Source organism: Phalacrocorax aristotelis, unplaced genomic scaffold (assembly GCF_949628215.1).
Source record: "Phalacrocorax aristotelis unplaced genomic scaffold, bGulAri2.1 scaffold_248, whole genome shotgun sequence".
NCBI lineage: Eukaryota > Metazoa > Chordata > Aves > Suliformes > Phalacrocoracidae > Phalacrocorax > Phalacrocorax aristotelis.
In genome coordinates, this window is record NW_027441367.1 from 1 (window position 1) to 5813 (window position 5813).

Below are 5813 nucleotides of genomic sequence, written 5' to 3' on the forward strand. Positions count from 1 at the left end.
TGAGGGGGCACTGGGGAGGCGTGGGAGGCGTTGGGGGGGCACTGGGGGGATGTGGGGGGGCGTTGGGGGGACATTGGGGGGGACATCATTGGGGGGACATGGGGGGGCGTTGGGGGGACATGGGGGGAACTTTGGGGGGGGCACTGGGGGGATGTGGGGGGGCGTTGGGGGGACGTGGGGGGCACTGGCGGGGCATTGTGGGGATACATTGGGGGGATGTGGGGGGGGCATGGGGGGGCATTGGGGGAAGTATTGGGGGGACATTGGTGACGCCCCAGGGACCCCCCCAGGGACGTTGGGGACCCCCCGGGGACACGTTGGGGACCCCCCAGGGGACGTTGGGGACCCCCCCGGGGACACGTTGGGGACCCCCCGGGGACATTGGGGACCCCCCCGGGGACACGTTGGGGACCCCACTCACCAGCAGCACCTCACTGTCCTCCTCCACCTTCCCCTTCCACTCGTAGCTGGGGGGGGGACGACGACAGTGGGGGGGGGGGGACGACGACAGTGGGGGGGGGGCCCGTCCCCGTGTCCCCCTGTGACCCCCCCACTGTCCCCGTGTCCCCCCCGTGACCCCCATGTCCCTCCCCCATGTCCCCATGTGACCCCCCCCACTGTCCCCGTGTCCCCCCCCGTGACCCCCCATGTCCCTCCCCCATGTCCCCATGTGACCCCCCCACTGTCCCCGTGTCCCCCCCGTGACCCCCATGTCCCTCCCCCGTGTCCCCCTGTGATCCCCCCACTGTCCCCGTGTCCCCCCCCGTGACCCCCATGTCCCTCCCCCGTGTCCCCATGTGACCCCCCCACTGTCCCCGTGTCCCCCCCCATGACCCCCATGTCCCTCCCCCGTGTCCCCCTGTGACCCCCCCACTGTCCCCGTGTCCCCCCCGTGACCCCCATGTCCCTCCCCCTTGTCCCCGTGTCCCCCTGTGACCCCCCCACGACCCCCATGTCCCTCCCCCCGTGTCCCCCTGTGACCCCCATGTCCCCTCCCCCCCGTGGACCCCCCGCGACCCCCCGCTCACATGGAGGTGACGTGGGGCAGGATGTTGACACAGGCCGCCAGGCGCTTCTCCACCATCGCCCTGCGCAGCGTCACCCGTCACCCCCCGTGTCCCCCCCCCGTCACCCCCCCGTGTCACCCCACCGTGTCACCCCACCGTGTCACCCACCCCCCGTCACCCCCCCGTGTCACCCACCCGCCGTGTCCCCCACCCGTCACCCCCATCACCCCTCTGTGTCACCCCCATGTCACCCCCGTGTCACCCCCCCGCGTCAATCCCCGTCATGTCACCCCCCATGTCACCCCATCACCCACCCCAGTGTCACCCCGTGTCACCCCACATCGCCTGTTTCACCCATGTCACCCTGCGTCACCCCCCCGGTGTCACCCCGTCACCCCACATCGCCCCACGTCACCCCCCCGACGTCACCCCGTGTCACCCCCCACCGTGTCACCCCCACCGCGTCACCCCTCCCCCACCTGCCCAGCTCTTTGGCCACCGTCTCGTTGGGGCAGGTGGACGAAGGCGGCCGAGAGGCTGCCGGGGACGTAGGGGTCGCGGGGGTCACGGGGGGGGTCGCGGGGGTCGCGGGGGGGGTCGCCGGGGGGGGTCGCGGGCGCCCGAGGCCATGGTGAGCAACCGCCGCCCCAGCGCCTGCAGCACCGTCGGCGTCACCGTCGCCACCAGCGCCAGCGCCAGCACCTGCGGGGACACGCCCTGTCGCGATACAGCCCCCCCCCGTCGCGACACCCACCGTGTCACAATACCCCCGTGTCGTGACACCCGTCGTGTCGCGATACCCCCCCCCACCACTGTCGTGACAGTCCCCGCCCCCCGTCACGACATGCCCCCCCCCCCCGGGGTGGGCACTCACAGCACAGGCCACCTTCATCGGCCGCCGGCGCCGCCCCCTCCTGCCGCGAGAGCCGGCGTCAGGGGAGCCCACGGCGGCCCCACAGCTGCCCCACAGCGGCCCCCACGGCCCCCCCAAACCAACCCCCCGCCCCCCCAAACCACCACAGCCCCCAGGCGCCCCATGGCAGCCCTACGGCATCAGGGGCTGCCCCACAGCTGCCCCACGGCCCCCCCAAACCACCACGGCCCCCGAGCTGCCCCATGGCTGCCCCACGGCCCGCCCAAACCACCACGGCCCCCGGCTGCCCCACGGCCCCAGAGCTGCCCCACGGCTGCCCCACGGACCCCAGGCTGCCCGCCAGCCCCCCAAACCACCACGGCCCCACAGCTGCCCCACGGCCCCCCAAACCACCACAGCCCCCAGGCTGCCCCATGGCCCCACGGCTGCCCCACAGCCCCCCAAACCACCCCACGGCCCCAGGCTGCCCCATAGCCCCCCAAACCACCCCATGGCAGCCCCACGGCATCGGGGGGCCCCACACCTGCCCCACGGCCCCCAAACCACCCCCCAGCCCCCCAAACCACCACAGCCCCAGGCTGCCCCACAGCACCCTCCACCCCATCTCCTGCCCCTCAGCCCCACTCATTGGCCCCCCCCGGACACCACCCACCCCCCAGTGCCCCCCACTGCCCTGCACAGCCCCCCCCCCCGCCATGGATTGTCCCCTCCCTGCCCCACATACCACCCCCATGAACCCCCAGCCCCATACGCTGCCCCCCAACGTGCCCCCGCCCCATACAGCAACCCCCGCCTCATATAGTGCCGCCCAGCCCCCTACAGCGACCCCCCAGCCCCATATATTCGCCCCCGCCCCCTCCCCGTACCCGCCGCCGCGCGCGCCGCTCGGCCGCCGCTCCCACGTGACCCGGCCGGCCCCGCCCCCTCCCGCCGCGTCAGCTCCGGCGTCACCGCGGCCCCGCCCCCCCCTCCCGCGTCAGCGCGCGACCGGAAGCGGCCGAAAAGGGGGGGGGAGGGGGGTAAAGTGAGGGAGGGGGAGGGGGAGGGGGAAGGGCGGGGAGGGGCTGAGTGTGAGTGTGAGTGTGAGTGTGAGTGCGGGGTCTGTGGGCCCCCCCCCCGCAGCCCCCCCCCCCCCACTCCCCCCAGTGTGCGCTGGGAGCTACTGGGAGGGGGGGAGGCGGGAGCACGGGGGGCACTGGGGGGTGCGGGGGAGGGGCACTGGGAGCCACTGGGGGGGGGGGGGGCGACACCGGGTGCCCCGGGGGCGCTGGGATGGGGACACTGAGAGCTCGGGGAGACACGGCGGGACACTGGGATTGGGGGGGGGGGGGGAGGCTGGGGGGCACTGGGGGCACTGGGACAGAGCCCGGGGACACCCACGCCCTGAGCGCTGCCGCTGGTCGCTGGTGCCACTGGTGCCGCTGGTGCCGCTGGAGTCACTGCAGTCACTGGAGTCACTGGTGTCACTGGAGTCACTGCAGTCACTAGTGTCACTGGTGTCACTGGTGCCGCTGGTGCCGCTGGAGTCACTGCAGTCACTGCAGTCACTGGAGTCACTGGAGTCACTGCAGTCACTGCAGTCACTGGAGTCACTGCAGTCACTGCAGTCACTAGTGTCACTGGTGTCACTGGTGTCACTGGTGCCGCTGGAGTCACTGGAGTCACTGGAGTCACTGCAGTCACTGGAGTTACTGGAGTCACTGGAGTCACTGGATTCACTGCACTCACGGGAGTCACTGGTGTCACTGGTGCCACTGGTGTCACTGGAGTCACTAGTGTCACTGGAGTCACTGCAGTCACTAGTGTCACTGGTGTCACTGGTGTCACTGGAGTCACTAGTGTCACTGGTGCCACTGCAGTCACTGGTGTCACTGGAGTCACTGCAGTCACTAGTGTCACTGGTGTCACTGGTGTCACTGGAGTCACTAGTGTCACTGGTGCCACTGCAGTCACTGGTGTCACTGGAGTCACTGGTGTCACTGGAGTCACTGCAGTCACTGGAGTCACTGGTGTCACTGGAGTCACTGCAGTCACTGGTGTCACTGCAGTCACTGGTGTCACTGGAGTCATTGGAGTCACTGGTCTCACTGGTGGCACTGGTGTCACTGGAGTCACTGCAGTCACAGGAGTCACTGGCGTCACTGGTGTCACTGGAGTCACTGGTGTCACTGGTTACACTGGAGTCACTGCAGTCACAGGTGTCACTGGTGTCATTGGAGTCACTGGAGTCACTGCTGTCACTGGAGTCACTGGAGTCACTGGTGTCACTGGAGCCACTGGAGTCACTGGTGTCACTGCAATCACTGGAGTCACTGCAGTCATTGATGTCACTGGAGTCACTGATGTCACTGGAGTCACTGCAGTCACTGGTGTCACTGCAGTCACTGGAGTCACTGCTGTCTCTGGTGTCACTGGAGTCACTGGAGTCACTGCAGTCACTGGTGTCACTGGATTCACTGGAGTCACTGCAGTCACTGGTGTCACTGGAGTCACTGCAGTCACTGGTGTCACTGGTGTCACTGCACTCATTATTGTCACTGCAGTCACTGGAGTCACTTGTGTCACTGGAGTCACTGGTGTCACTGGTGTCACTGGAGTCACTGGTATCACTGGAGTCACTGGTGTCACTGGAGTCACTGGTATCACTGGAGTCACTGGTGTCACTGGAGTCACTGGAGTCACTGGTGTCACTGGTGTCACTGGAGTCACTGGTGTCACTGGAGTCACTGGTGTCCGTGGAGTCACTGGAGTCACTGCAGTAAGTGAAGTCACTGCAGTCACTGGTGTCACTGGTGTCACTGCACTCACTATTGTCACTGCAGTCACTGGAGTCACTTGTGTCACTGGAGTCACTGATGTCACTGGTGTCACTGGAGTGACTGGTGTCACTGGTGTCACTGGAGTCACTGCAGTCACTGGAGTCACTGGGGTCACTGCAGTCACTGCATTCACTGGATCCACTGGTGTCACTGGAGTCACTGCAGTCATTGATGTCACTGGAGTCACTGGAGTCACTGGAGTCACTGGAGTCACTGCAGTCACTGGAGTCACTGGAGTCACTGGTGTCACTGGAGTCACTGGAGTCACTGGCGTCACTGGAGTCACTGGTGTCACTGGAGTCACTGGAGTCACTGGTGTCACTGCAATCACTGGAGTCACTGCAGTCATTGATGTCACTGGACTCACTGGTGTCACTGGAGTCACTGGTGTCTCTGGTGTCACTGGAGTCACTGGTGTCACTGCAGTCACTGGTGTCACTGCAGTCACTGGAGTCACTGGATTCACTGCACTCACTGGATTCACTGCAGTCACTGGCGTTACTGCACTCACTGGAGTCACTGGTGTCACTGGTGTCACTGGAGTCACTGGAGTCACTGGTGTCACTGGTGTCTCTGGTGTCACTGGAGTCACTGGTGTCACTGCAGTCACTGGTGTCACTGGATTCACTGCACTCACTGGATTCACTGCAGTCACTGGCGTTACTGCACTCACTGGAGTCACTGGTGTCACTGGTGTCACTGGAGTCACTGGAGTCACTGGTGTCACTGGTGTCACTGGAGTCACTGGAGTCACTGCAGTCACTGGTGTCACTGCAGTCACTGGAGTCACTGGTGTCACTGGTGTCACTGGAGTCACTGGAGTCACTGCAGTCACTGGTGTCACTGGAGTCACTGGTGTCACTGGTGTCACTGCAGTCACTGGAGTCACTGGTGTCACTGGGGTCACAGGTGTCACTGGAGTCACTGCAGTCACTGGTGTCACTGCAGTCACTGGAGTCACTGGTGTCACTGGGGTCACAGGTGTCACTGGAGTCACTGGAGTCACTGAAGTCACTGTTTACACTGGAGTAACTGCAGTAAGTGGTGTCACTGGAGTCACTGGAGTCACTGGAGTCACTGGAGTCACTGGAGTCACTGGTGTCACTGGAGTCA

At 65.9% G+C, this 5813-nt stretch overlaps 1 long non-coding RNA gene across 2 annotated transcripts; it reads right to left on the minus strand.

Annotated features, from left to right (window-relative positions):
• Window positions 1–288: 288 nt before the first annotated feature.
• On the minus strand, window positions 289–2839 carry LOC142051455 (uncharacterized). Of its 2 annotated transcripts, XR_012658490.1 has the most exons (5): window positions 2748–2839; window positions 1882–1921; window positions 1487–1709; window positions 1029–1088; window positions 289–467 (listed from the first exon to the last, which is right to left on the minus strand). It is a non-coding gene; the product is annotated as an uncharacterized LOC142051455 (long non-coding RNA). The 2 variants fall into 2 exon arrangements; XR_012658491.1 differs by lacking the exon at window positions 1882–1921.
• Between the last annotated feature and the right edge of the window lie 2974 nt (window positions 2840–5813).